We start from the raw sequence: 14,951 nt of genomic DNA, 5'->3' as shown, positions 1-14,951 counted from the left end.
GATCGCGTACTAACTTTCACGCTTTTCGAAATGAAATTCACTTAGTACATCTTCAATTCGAGTTACATAGCGTTGTATGCACGATGGTAAATATTTCATGAGTAAATATTACACCCATCATTGAAATTTTTGCAACTTTGTTCAATTTTGGTATTTCACAAATACATTTTGAATAATTTTGTACCCTTGTACTTAATATAAACCAATGGATGTTACATTATTTCTTTGTAGTACCTTTCTGTCAAAAAGAGCAAGATCTAAGATTAGTGTAATGCAAGTTACTTCGTTAATGTACAAATGTGTGTCGCATATCAACCTTGAGTAGTAGAGGTCTGCGCCAACGTCAATCGCTATTTAATATTCGCAATTCATTTGCACGTACTTATAACTAATTTGCACGGGTTTTAATTAATTTGCATGTACTTAGAATTTATTTGCAAGTACTTAGAGTACTTTACATTTATGTATTTGCTTAATTATAACTTTTTATGAATATATAATTATTTATTTTATGAAAAATATGTATATAAATGTAATTAGAGGTACTAAACGCTATGCATATGGTTTTATATTCATTACTGCAAAGTATGTAATGTATAAATCGATAATATTAATGTTTATAGTATTGAAAATAAGAGTTTATGGTTTATGAACCGCTATGAACGGTGGTAATGGGTGTAGGTACAGGTCCAATTACGAAAGAAGACGATCCCGGTACTCGAATCCGCGATATGTAATATTATTAATTAGTACTATGTTTTAATGTTATATGTTATGAAACACGATGGTACGAGATGCTAGACAGAATACGGTGTCCGAATCTCGACTCGGCGGTGAAGGTAGACAGAGAGAATGAATTAATATTCCGCGCAGGTAGAGGAGAAAGGAATTTGGGGAGTGTGCGTTCAAGGTCAAATGACGTCACAACGTCAGGACAAAGAACGAACCTGATTGACCAATCAGAGAACGCGTCGGTAGATTTTCAGAACCAGTTTTCCCAAGGTCAACTAGTACGCAAGAACAGGGGAAAGCTATGCAATACTGTAGGGCAGGGGAGGGATTGATCCAGACAACAAAGGATGTCTGAAGCTATGCGTCGCTTGTAGAACCGGTTTCAGCCGCCAATTAATATTCCGCTCAGGTTTGCCTCCAAGGCACAGGACGCTTTAGCGCAGGGTTTTCTTTATCTGTACTATGAAGAAGGGAGAGCTATTAGGGACGGGGCCTACAGTTTTCACCATTTGCTTTTATCACGGGGTAACGAACCTACGACCCTTTGATTATTGATTTAGGTAGTAAATGTATGTTACTGTGTGCTATTTAACTTAATTTTGAGTTTATTTTTTACCAAACTTTGACTTTATGTCAAATCTTTTACAAGTTTTTATGTATTTTTACAAAAATAACACTATTTATACTATTCAAGAAACATTTTTTATTAAATTTTGGACTCACAAAGATATTTTTACAACTTTTTAACTTATTATTTTACAATTTTATACCTATTTTTAACCTAAATAACACTATTTATACTATTCAGGAAACATTTTTTATTAAATTTTGGACACACAAAGTGTGTCTTGTCAACTTTTAACTTATTATTTTACCAAAATAACACAATTTCATCTGTTCAGGAAAGACTTTTAGTTACATTTTCAACACACAAAGTGTGTTCTCAACTTTTATCTGTTTATTTCACAAGTTTAGGCTTATTATTATTCAAATAATACAATTTCATCTGTTCAGGAAAGACTTTTAGTTGCTTTTTCGACACACAAAGGGTGTGTTCTCAACTTTTATCTGTTTATTTCACAAGTTTAGGCTTATTATTACCAAAATAATACAATTCAATCTGTTCAGGAAAGACTTTCAGTTACATTTTCCACACACAAAGTGTGTGTTCTCAACTTCTATCTGTTTATTTCACAAGTTTAGGCTTATTATTACCAAAATAACACAATTCAATCTGTTCAGGAAAGACTTTGTTATATTTTCGACACACAAAGTGTGTGTTCTCAACTTTTATTTGTTTATTTCACAAGTTTAGCCTAATATTTACTCAAATAACACGATTTGAACGTGTTTTTTTTATTACATTTTGGACACATCCACACACACACACACACATCCACACACACACACAGAAAGAGAGAGAGAGAGAGAGAGAGAGAGAGAGAGATGATTTTTTCCAACTTTACAGGATTATTCTCTAGTTTACTCAAATAACACAATTTAGATGTGGTTTGAATTAAATTTTGTACACATGAAGTGTGTTTTGTCAAGTTTTACCCTTTTATTTTACAAGTTTAGGCTTATTTTACCAAAGTAAGGCCTCTTAGTCTATTCAAGAAAGAGTTTTCAATTATATTTTGGATGCAAAAGTGTGTTTTGGCAAGTTCTACCCTTTTATTTTACAAGTTTAGGCTTATTATTACGCAAATAACAACGAAAGTTTGTTTATTTTAGAGTTTTCTGAGTATTTTGTTACTCTTGTACTGGTAAAAGTTTTCTAAATATATCAGATAGGGCTCTGTATATTTTTGTTTTTGCTACTTTGGAGATGATGCGATCAGCACCACTCTCCATCTGCTTTTTTTTATGTACCCAATATTATTTTGAGGCTTAGTGAATTCTAGAGCCTATTTACGCAGGAGAGAGGGCTTGAAAATTTTGATTTCAGATAACCCACAACTATTTGTCAGAGTATTTTAAAGGATATTTTATATTTATTATGTGCCACTAGAATATCAAAGCTTGCTTAATTGTTATGTCTGTAACGCTGTTATTGTATTTATAGGTAAGGCTTACTGGATAAAGTACACGAAATGTATAACATTTCGACTATTTGCCTTTATACGAGGCCAAATTTTTAGTGTAACGAAAATTATTGTGTGTCTATAAAGACTGAAATCCCTTTACCGATGGGTCCATAACTGGACGCTTACCAACATTGTTTATTATTTTTATAAAAAAAATATAACCATTTATCAATATATTGACAATTCACACGACAAGCCGAAGTTCACAGACGACTGACTATATGAACCATTGGTCCACTTGCTAAACTTTTTTCTATGCTAGAAGAATAATTTAGCTTTATAACCTTTTTCAAGGTATTTTTGAAGTATTACTGGATTTTTTTGGGTGCATCAACATTTGGGTTATTTCCATTTAGCTTATTATACGAGGCTACAATCACTATCTGAACACTGAAATCCTCTGATTGAAACTAAAAGCTTAGGCTGTAACTAGGGACTTAGCATGTATATCGACAATTTATAGGACAACACGAACCTTACAAAGGATTATAGGTGACGTAGGACCACACGCCAGAGCTTTGTTAATCTGCAAGAAGCAGTTGCAACTAATGCTATGAGGATATAATGTTAATTTTTCATTGTTTCACAAGGAGGCTATTGTTTACACAACCAATATTTGCTTTTTCAAGTAACTACATGTACCAGAAGCACACATGCCAACACTAACTAGATTTTGATTTATACTATCTCAGGTGCTAAATGTATCAAAAACACTGATTGTACATATTTTTAAGAATCCAACTATATCAGGATTTTTCTATGTAAGTATATTTTTATTGACTGGCTTATTTAACAGATCAAACAGAAAGACGGCAAAATTCACTAAATGTAGGCGATTGCATGAAAATTACTAGATCAAGGGGTGACCAACAGTGAGCTGAATGTATATATAGAGGGTTGCGCTCTATTATTCTCACCTTCGCTGGATTGGCGAAGGAACGCACTTGTGGGCGGTAGAATCTGAACGGGCTCCATCATGGCATCGGAGACTCGAAGCAGATGTTTTGGAGGATGAACCCAAGTAGGGTCATAGGCGCTACGACCAATTTGGTCATTGCTTTTTATATGAGGAACCAATTTGGCCCACTCCCAAAATTAACTTAGATTGCTTATAACTTATGAAATTTGAAGTCTGCACAAGATCCGATGACAAAATCTAAAATTGTAACAACCCTGCCAAGGACTTGAACCCTGGACAGATAGGTTAAAAGCCTAGCGCTATACAAACTAAGCTACCTGCATTTTTAAAAAGTTAGTTATGTTAAGAAATATATTGAAACACCTGAGAACACTCTTGGTCTGGTTCGACAGAGAAGGAGACAACATTTCCAAATGTTTACAGACTGGGTGTATTTTTCCACTATAGAGGCCTTCACTATATGTAATTCGAAACGCTAAAGTTCAGCTAGCTTCCAAAATTGAGGTAAAGATTGTGTTTGGCGAGATTAACAAGTTACAATTATATCCAGTTACGGACAAATAAAGCTAAAAGTCTCAGACTTGCTGTACTAGCCAAGTTTTAGTAACATTTTCTTCACTTTAGTACAAATATAAAAGAAATAGGTATATTTTATTTATAATTTGACAAAATGTACTAGTATTTAATTCACAAAGTTAGGTAAAAAACAGTATTTTTTAAAATATTGTTACTGCCTTCAAATTTTATGTTATTTAGCCACTAACAACTGGTTTACACTGCTTGGCATCCTTTAAATAGGAAAAGAAGGAATTATTTGTTTAGTATTTTTACTACTTTATATTTATTTAAGAAAACAATTCTACACTTTAACTTAATTTTAACAAATTGTTACTAATTTATATATCAAAGTTATGTTATTTAGAGTGCATAAAGGCGTATAAAGTTAATATTTGTACTTATCAGTTCAACTAACAATTATATTTTACACACAAAAGATACAGTTAAATTACTTGAATCAGAGAATAATATTTTACAGTAATTGATTCATTCAGCACTAGTCAGTACTTTTATGCATCAGAAAGTTTTCTTAATTTTCTATTACGCATGCTATTTTGGGCTATTCTTAAAATGTATTTCTAGGGCAAACTGGTTTAATTTTCTGCTTATAATGCAAAGTTGACAGTTTTCGCACAATGCATTGTACATTTGTTATATTCTCTACGTACAATCCAAATATTATGCTTATTTAATGTATAACTAACTAACTCTCTACCCTTCTTAAACCCGAAGTTTCATGGCTGCAGCAACACATGCCTTTCATCTGTCCCTGTCCTGAGCAAGATCTATATACTCCTTTCCTTCCCTACCAATTTCCTTTAGGTCCATCTCTACATTATCCCTCCATCTTTGTTTTGGTCTTCCTATTGGTCTTTTACCATCAGGTTTCCCAACAAGAATCCTGTATACTCTTCTTTCCTCTCCCATTCGTACCACATGATCTACACACCTAAGTCTTCTTGATTTAATCATTCTAATAATATCTGGGTATGAATACAAATTATGTACTTCTAAATTATGTAACCTTCTCCACTCATTTGTCTCCTCATCTGTTTTAGGCCCAAATATTTTCCTAAGGATCTTATTTTCAAATAGTCTCAATTTATGTTCCTTTTTCAATCTAAGGGACCAGGTTTATTTACTGTATTTAACTTTTATTTTTTGTAATTAACAAAAATTAAAAGCTTATACTGTAGTTATTATATTTTTTCTATCAGCTTATTTTGAAATTAATATTATTAGGTATAGTCTTTGATTTATAACTATATTGCTTTTTTATCAATTTATCTAAGAGTACACGCAGACAAACACATGTGTACACACTTTTATGTAAATAGATATGCCTTTTTTCAATATTTTAGTATGAAGATTGCACTTTAGCTATTTAAGCAAGGGTAGGAAAGGTAGGATTTCTGAGAATTTGTTGCAGGATTTTGTTGTCCAAGTATAAATGAGAACTTAGCTGGGAGACTGTTTTGAACCTTTTCATGAGAGTTTGCATGTGAACTGCATGCAAATTGAGCACTATTGACTGTGCATGCTTCTAAGTTTTGCTGTTATTTTACATCAAGTCTGTGAGACTGTAGTCAGTTTTCCCATTTCAAGTAGTTTTTATTGATTGTATTTGTATATGTTGTGGGGACTTAGCAGTTTTATGTTATGATGCACTTTGTTGTAGAATATTTTTACATGATTGTTTTCAGATATTGAGTGTCTGCTGTTTTACTTGTAATTATTTTCCTTCTTGTGTTGTGTATTTGACTATATTTTGTCCAAGTTCGTATTATTTAGAATAATTGTTATTGACTTGCAGATGTAGGGAGTAATAATCCTTTGCAAGATGCCCTATACTTTAGTCTGAACATTATTCGTAGTGTTCACTTTTGAACCCTTAGTATTCTTGTAGTATTATTAATGTAGGCATTTTTCTGATAAATTATACTCACTTAGTTGTTTCAGCAGGTAGAAGTTGCATGATGGTTTACTGCTGATGATGTTAATTTGCTCTTCTTATGTACTACGTATGATGTAGCTTACTTGAGTAATTGGAATTTTCTACTGAAAAAAGGATTGCTTGTCTATTTTATTCCTATGTTGTTGAGTTTGTCCATAAGCAAGCCATGTTTTTTTACTCTATCCTATGCTTTGGAAGAATCTAGATATATTGTGTTTGAAGTTTTATGTTTCTCTAAGGTTTCAGCTATGTAGTTTTTAAACTGTGCTATGGGTGTGACTATTGATTTCTCTTTCTGGATGCCATGTTGGTTTCTGTGTATTCCTCTTGCTGCTTGAATTTGACTTAGGTTGTTTGCTTTTTTTTCTTAGATCTTTATATGTTTATTTGTTCAGTATTTTTTATTTTTTAATATTCTTTCACATATAAAAATTCAAAGTACATTGTTAAAGTCAAAGTGTGTTAAAATTCAATTTTTCAAAGTTAAAGTTTTAAAAATACAATTTTCTAAAATTAAAAGTTATAATAGTATATTTTTGTTAGTAGAAGTTTTTATACTAGGCAAATTATTTTGTTGTTAATGTAAAATATGTTAGTTAATGTAAAATTAAAGTAATTAAACATCAATTTTTCAAAGTTAAAGTTTTTAAAATACAATTTTCTAAAATTAAAAGTTATAATAGTACATTTTTGTTAGTAGAAGATTTTATACTAGAGTAAATTCTTTTGTTGTTAAAGTAAAATATGTTAGTTAATGTAAAATTAAAGTAATTAAAATTAAAAAAAAATGAATTTTATTCTTTAATTTTGCTTAGTATTTGAATTATCTTTTTAATAATAGTGGCTAGAAATAGTATTATATCTATTTATTTTTATCCTTGTAGATTTATGTTTTTATTAATTATTTTATTATTATTATTAATATTAACTTTTATAAAAATTATTTTTTTTATTTTATTTGTTTTTTGAGGGATCATTAGTACCTACTTTATTTTTAATTTTAGGGTGAGGATATCAACCAGAGCGAGTACAAGCGGGGGTATATTTACTTTTTTATACATTACTTGCTTCTTTGCCTCTTTTGGTTGGTATTTTTATATTAAATTATAAGGTTGGTGGTTTATATATATATATATATTTAGATATATTAATATTGATATAAATTATTTTGTTTGATATGTTAGAATGGTGTTTGCTTTTTTAGTAAAAATACCTATATTTTTGGTTCATTTGTGATTACCTAGGGCTCATGTTGAGGCTCCAGTTAGTGGATCTATAATTTTGGCTGGGATTTTACTAAAGCTTGGGGGATATGGGATTTTGCGAATTATTTCTTGTATCGAGAGATTAGCTATTAAATATAATATTTTTTTGATTTGGTATTAGAATTGTTGGAATTTGAATAATTAGTCTTGTTTGTATACGTCAAATTGATTTAAGGGCCTTGGTTGCATATTCATCTGTAGCACACATAGGTCTTGTTTTAATAGGGATTATAACTATAGGAGCATGGGGGATAAATGGTGGTCTTACTTTAATAGTAGCACATGGCCTTTGTTCTTCTGGGATATTTTGTCTAGTAAATATTACTTATGAACGATTAGGTGGTCGTAGTATATTAATTAATAGGGGAATAATTAATTATATTCCTAGATTATATTTGTGATGATTTATATTAAGAATTACTAATATGGCTGCCCCCCTTCTATTAATTTACTGGGTGAAATTAGTTTATTAAATAGAATTATTGGGTGATCTTATTTTAGTTTTGTGGGTGTTGCATTACTTTCTTTTTTAAGTGCTGGTTATACTTTATATTTATATTCTTATACTCAGCATGGAATATATTATTCTGGTGTATTTTCTTGTTGAAGAAGTAATATTCGTGAATATTTATTATTATTTTGTCATTTATTTCCATTAAATTTTTTAATTATTTTTTGTTCTCCAATATTTCATTGAATTTAAAATATTTAAGTAGTTTAAATAGAATAGTAAGTTGTGGACTTAGTGGTAACTAAAAGTTCTTAAATCAATGGTCTTTAATTTTTTTATTACAAGCATAGTATCAATTATTTTATTGATTAGTAGAATAATTTTATTGTTATTGGGGATAATATTTTTAATTAAGGATGTTACAATTTTTATTGAGTGAAATATTGTTAATTTGAATAGTTCTAGTATTATTATAACAATACTATTCGATTGAATATCTTTAATTTTTATAGGCTTAGTTATATATATTTCTTCTATGGTTATTAATTATAGAGGTTCTTATATGGAGGGAGACTATAATATAAATCGATTTATTATTTTAGTCTTATTATTTGTTGGATCTATAATGTTTTTAATTATTTCTCCTAATATTATTAGAATTATTTTAGGATGGGATGGTCTAGGATTAGTTTCTTACTGTCTAGTAATTTATTATCAGAATGTTCGTTCCTATTCTGCTGGGATATTAACTGCTCTGTCCAATCGGATTGGTGATGTATTTATTTTGTTATCTATTGCTTGAATATTAAACTATGGTAGATGGAATTATATTTGTTATTTATGATTAGTTTCTGATTTTGATATAATATTAATTACTAGATTTATTATTATTGCTGGAATAACAAAGAGTGCACAAATTCCGTTTTCTGCGTGATTGCCGGCAGCTTTAGCTGCACCAACCCCAGTTTCTGCATTAGTTCATTCTTCTACTTTGGTTACTGCTGGGGTTTATTTATTAATTCGTTTTGGAGATATATTGATGTATACTGTTTTTGGTAGGGTACTTTTATTATTATCTGGGCTAACTATATTTATAGCTGGGGTTGGTGCTAATTTTGAATATGATTTAAGGAAAATTATTGCTTTGTCTACATTAAGACAACTTGGATTAATAATATTAACATTATCTATGGGATTAAAGGAGTTATCATTTTTTCATTTGTTGACACACGCTATATTTAAGTCTTTATTGTTTTTATGTGCTGGTGTAGTAATTCATATTATAGGGGATGTTCAGGATATTCGTTGTATGGGGGGATTAATTAATAAAATACCAATAACTATTTCTTGTATAATAGTTTCTAGCCTTGCTCTATGTGGAATACAATTTTTGGCTGGATTTTATTCTAAGGATTTAATTTTGGAAATATTAAGTATATCTTCTTTTAATTTAGTAATATTTGTTTTATTATGAATTTCTAAGGGGAATAACCATAGCTTATAGTTTTCGATTAAATTATTATTTAGCTGGTAAATCTTATAGAGGTACATCATTTCAATTCTTTTCTGATGATGGGGGGTGAGGTATATTTAAAGGTATATTAGGCTTATTATTATTATCCGTTGTAGGGGGTTCTGGGTTAATATGATTAGTTTTTCCTTCTGTTTTTGTTGTTATTATTCCCCTTAATTTGAAAATAGGGGCAGTTATTTGTATTTTATTGGGGGGATGAATTGGGTATAATATTACATCTTTTTTGTTTGAAGTTTATCCATTTTTTAATAATAAAATAATATACTATTTATTAGGAGGAATATGATTTTTGCCTTATTTATCCTCTGGTGGATTAATTGGTAGTTCATTTATTACTGGGGGGTTATATGTTAAGGCTATTGATTATGGATGAAGTGAACTTATGGGGTGGCAGGGAGTGTATAAATATATAAGGAGTGGTTCTTTAAATATTCAACTAATACATTCTAATTATTTTAATATTTATTTTATATTTTCATTTTTAATAGTAATTTTATTAATACTTTATGTGTGTTTATATAGCTTATAATAAAGCATAATATTGAAGTTATTAGGAAGAATAAAATAATTCTGTAAACATTTCTTGAACTTATTTAAAGTTCAGCTTTATCATGAAAAGATAATGTAACTTTATACTAAAGAAATAATGTGAAGAGTATTAATGGGATTTCACCACTAAAGATGGAAGTTAGCAGCCCCCACTTAATTAATATACCCCTTAACTGAGGAGATAATCCTAATTTTATTATTAACATTAATATGCCGCCTTTCTTTGGCTTCAGTCAAGCAAGCAAGGGTAATATATACCAATTTATTCAGGTCGAAACTGATTGCTCTTGCTTCTTGCTTAGTAAAGTAAATTGAATAATTCAATACCTTTTGAATGCAACTCAAATGTTATTATTAACTATTACTCTAGCATGCTCATTCTAGTGATCCTTGGGTTCATTCATGATACAAACCTAAAAGTAAAATTAATAGAAATAGGAGTCTAACACATAGTCAATATATTAATTTTGAATTAGTAATAATAACTGTTATTGGTAATAGTAATACAATTTCTACATCAAAAATTAGAAAAATTACTGCAATTAGAAAAATTTTTATAGAGAATGGAATTCGTGCTGAGGATTTTGGGTCAAATCCACATTCAAACGGTGATCTTTTTTCTCGGTCTGTAATTATTTTTTTTGATAGTAGTGTGGATAATATTATTATAATTGATGTGATTATTATAACTAATAATGAAGTACTTATAATTATATTAATTATTTACTTTATTTTATTATAACCTTTTTAATTGGAAGTTAAATGTACTTTAAATATACTAAGTAAATTATCTACCTCATCAATAAATTGAAATATAAAGGAATAATCATACTACATCTACGAAGTGTCAATATCATGCTGCTGCCTCAAACCCGAAGTGATGTGTTGGTGAAAAATGACATGAGATGTGTCGAGCTAAACATACTCCTAGGAATGTTGACCCAATAATAACATGTAGTCCGTGAAATCCTGTTGCTATAAAGAATGTAGATCCATATACTGCATCAGCAATAGTAAACGGGGATTCATAGTATTCATATGCTTGAAGAATAGTAAAATATACTCCTAATATTAGTGTTAATATAAGTGCTTGCATTGTATGTGAATGATTTTTTTCTAATAGTCTATGATGAGCTCACGTTACTGTTACCCCTGAGGCTAACAGAATTGCTGTATTTAATAAAGGTACTTGTATTGGGTTAAATGGAGTAATCCCCTTTGGTGGTCATATTATTCCTAGTTCAATTGTTGGAGACAAACTTCTATGGAAAAATGCTCAAAAAAATGATACGAAAAATAGTACTTCTGAAATAATAAATAAAATTATGCCTCATCGTAGCCCTATTATAACTTGATTTGTATGTAATCCTTGATATGTTCCTTCTCGTGAAATATCTCGTCATCATTGAATTATTGTAAGGAGTATTGTTGTTATCCCTATTAATAATAGTACTATATTTTGTTGATGAAATCATCTAATTATCCCTGTTGTTAATATTATTGCTCTAAGGGCTCCTGTTGCTGGTGATGGGCTTTGATCTACTAAGTGATATGGGTGATTTTGATTTGCTGACATTAGTTATTTTGATTCTCTAGAATAAATAGCAATTAATAAGGCAAATACGTAAGATTGAATAAATGCTACGGCTGTTTCTATAATAATTAATATAACTTGTGCTAAAATTAGTATTGAAATCCCAATAACTTCTAATATTGTTCCTGCATTTCCAATTATTGATATTATTAAATGGCCAACTATTATATTGGCTGCTAATCGTACTGATAGAGTTATTGGACGAATTAGGTTTCTAATCATTTCAATCCCTACTATAATTGGTATTAATAGTGCTGGCACACCTTCCGGCACTAGATGTGCTAATATATGTTTTGTATTATTAATTCACCCGAATAACATAAATGATAATCATATTGGTAGGGCTAGGGTTAGGGTAAAGACTAAGTGGCTTGATCTAGTAAATACGTAGGGTAATAATCCTATTGAATTATTAAATAGAATTATTGAAAATATACTAATAAATATTAGAGTTCTTCCTTGGTGGCTAATTATTCCTAAAAATGTTTTAAATTCTTCATGTAATTTTACTATTATTATATTATATAATATAGAGGTTCGTGATTGTATTAACCAAAATGGGGCTGGAATTATTAATAATCCCAAGAATGTTCTTATTCAGTTTAGTGATATATTTATAACTGATGATGTTGGGTCAAATGATGAAAATAATCTTGTTATCATTTTCAGTATTTAATTTTTGGCTTATTTTCTATCTTAAAATTATTATTATTTAATAATTTATTATAGTTATAATAGTTGACAATTAAAAATAAAAAATAAATTAATATAAATATTGTGAATAGAATAATTCAGTTTAATGGATATATTTGTGGGATAAAAAAGTATCTACGAGGATAATTTAGGTTTGACATTCCTATGTTATTATATATTAACTAACTCTTTTCATTAGAAGTAGTTGTTATATTACTATTTTGTGGTTTAAGAGACCATTACTTACTTTTCAGTCATCTAATGATTCTTGTATAATTTTTATTAATCAACTAATAAAAGATTTGTGAGTTGTAGTTTCAACAATAATTGGTATAAATCTATGATTAGATCCACAAATTTCTGAACACTGTCCAAAAAAGAGACCAATTCGACTAATGTTTACCCCTGCCTGGTTAAGTCGTCCTGGAGTGGCATCTATCTTAATTCCTATAGATGGTATGGCCCATGAATGCAATACATCTGCAGATGTAGTTAACACTCGAATATCTATATTAATTGGTAGTACTGTTCGATTATCTACATCTAATAATCGAAACGAGTTTAAAGATATTTCATTTGTTGGGGATATATATGAATCAAATTCTGCCTTTATGAAATCTGAATATTCATAACTTCAATATCATTGATGCCCAATAGTTTTAAGTGTTAATGAAGGTTGATTAATTTCATCTAATAAATATAATAAACGTAAAGAGGGTAGGGCAATAAAAATTAGGGTAATTGCTGGCATAATTGTTCATATTGTTTCTAATGTTTGTCCTTCTAAAAGTATTCGATTTGTTAATTTGTTATTAAATAATGATGTTATTAAATATCCTACTAATACTGTAATTATAATTAAAATTAATATTGTGTGGTCATGGAAAAATATTATTTGTTCTATTAATGAGGAGGATCTATCTTGTAGTCCTATTTGATTTCAGGTTGCCACTTTTAAGTAAGGGATATCCCTTATATTTGAAGCTTAAGTTCAATGCACTTCTCTGCCACCTTAAATATTAGTTGTTAGTAAGGAGTATTGGAAGTTCTGAATATGTATGTTCAGAAGGAGGTGACATTTGATATCACTCAATTGATGATGCTTGTTGTAGATTAAATAATGTTGGTCGGGCGCTTGTTATACCTTCTCAGGTAATAAAAATTATAATAATTACTGCTGTAAATGATAAGATTGATCCTAAGCTTGAAACAATATTTCATATTATATATGCATCTGGGTAATCCGAATATCGTCGTGGTATTCCTCTTAATCCTAGAAAATGTTGTGGAAAGAATGTTAGGTTGACTCCAATAAATATTGAGATGAATTGGATTTTTAACCAATCTGGATTTATTATTACTCCTGTAAATAGTGGGAATCAATGTACTAGTCCTGCTATGATAGCAAATACTGCTCCTATAGACAGTACATAGTGAAAATGTGCTACAACATAGTATGTATCATGTAGTATAATATCTAGTGATGAATTTGCTAATACTACTCCTGTTAATCCTCCTATCGTAAATAAGAAGATAAATCCCAATGCTCATAATATTGATGGGGAGTAATTAATTTGTGTCCCATGTAATGTTGCAATTCATCTAAATACCTTAATTCCTGTTGGTACAGCAATGATTATTGTAGCTGCAGTAAAATATGCTCGTGTATCAACATCTATTCCTACAGTAAATATATGATGTGCCCATACAATAAATCCTAGGAATCCAATTGCTATTATTGCATAAATTATTCCGAGAACTCCAAATGTTTCTTTTTTACCTCTTTCTTGAGTTACAATATGTGAAATTATTCCAAATCCTGGTAGAATTAGGATATATACTTCTGGATGTCCAAAAAATCAGAATAGATGTTGATATAAGATTGGATCTCCACCACCAGATGGATCAAAAAATGTGGTATTTAAGTTTCGATCTGTTAATAATATAGTAATTGCCCCTGCTAGAACTGGTAGTGATAATAACAGTAGAACTGCAGTAATTACTACTGATCATACAAATAATGGTACTCGTTCTATAGATATTCCTATAGTTCGTATATTAATTACTGTTGTAATAAAGTTTACTGCCCCTAGAATAGAGGATACTCCTGCTAAATGTAATGAAAAAATTGATAAATCAACAGAGGCTCCAGCATGTGCAATTCCTGCAGATAGGGGAGGATACACTGTTCAACCAGTTCCTGCACCACTTTCTACAATTCTTCCTGATAATAGTAGAGTTAATGACAGGGGTAGTAATCAAAATCTTATATTATTTAATCGTGAGAAGGCTATGTCTGGGGCTCCAATTATTAAAGGTACTAATCAGTTTCCAAATCCCCCAATTATAATGGGTATTACTATAAAAAAAATTATAATAAATGCGTGTGCAGTTACAATTACATTGTAGATTTGATCATCTCCAATTAAACTTCCTGGTTGGCCTAATTCTATACGGATTAAGATTCTTAATGATGTTCCAACTATTCCTGATCATGCCCCGAAAATTAAATATATTGTACCAATATCTTTATGGTTAGTAGAAAATAATCATCGTTGCAAGAATGAGATGACTGAAGTTTTATAGGTGATAAACTGTAAATTTATTTATGAGTT

General features: G+C 29.8%; 2 pseudogenes; both read right to left on the bottom strand.

The window, feature by feature from the left end:
• Window positions 1-10,836: 10,836 nt before the first annotated feature.
• LOC146003590 (cytochrome c oxidase subunit 3 pseudogene) lies at window positions 10,837-11,625 on the bottom strand (annotated as a pseudogene).
• An 828-nt stretch (window positions 11,626-12,453) lies between these two features.
• On the bottom strand, window positions 12,454-13,312 carry LOC146003436 (cytochrome c oxidase subunit 2 pseudogene; annotated as a pseudogene).
• Window positions 13,313-14,951: the final 1,639 nt, after the last annotated feature.

Source organism: Lepisma saccharinum, chromosome 20, assembly GCF_977018435.1.
Source record: "Lepisma saccharinum chromosome 20, izLepSacc3.1, whole genome shotgun sequence".
In the NCBI taxonomy this organism is placed as follows: domain Eukaryota; kingdom Metazoa; phylum Arthropoda; class Insecta; order Zygentoma; family Lepismatidae; genus Lepisma; species Lepisma saccharinum.
The sequence above is the reverse complement of the archived record's forward strand: the minus strand, read 5'-3'. Positions and strand labels throughout refer to the sequence as shown.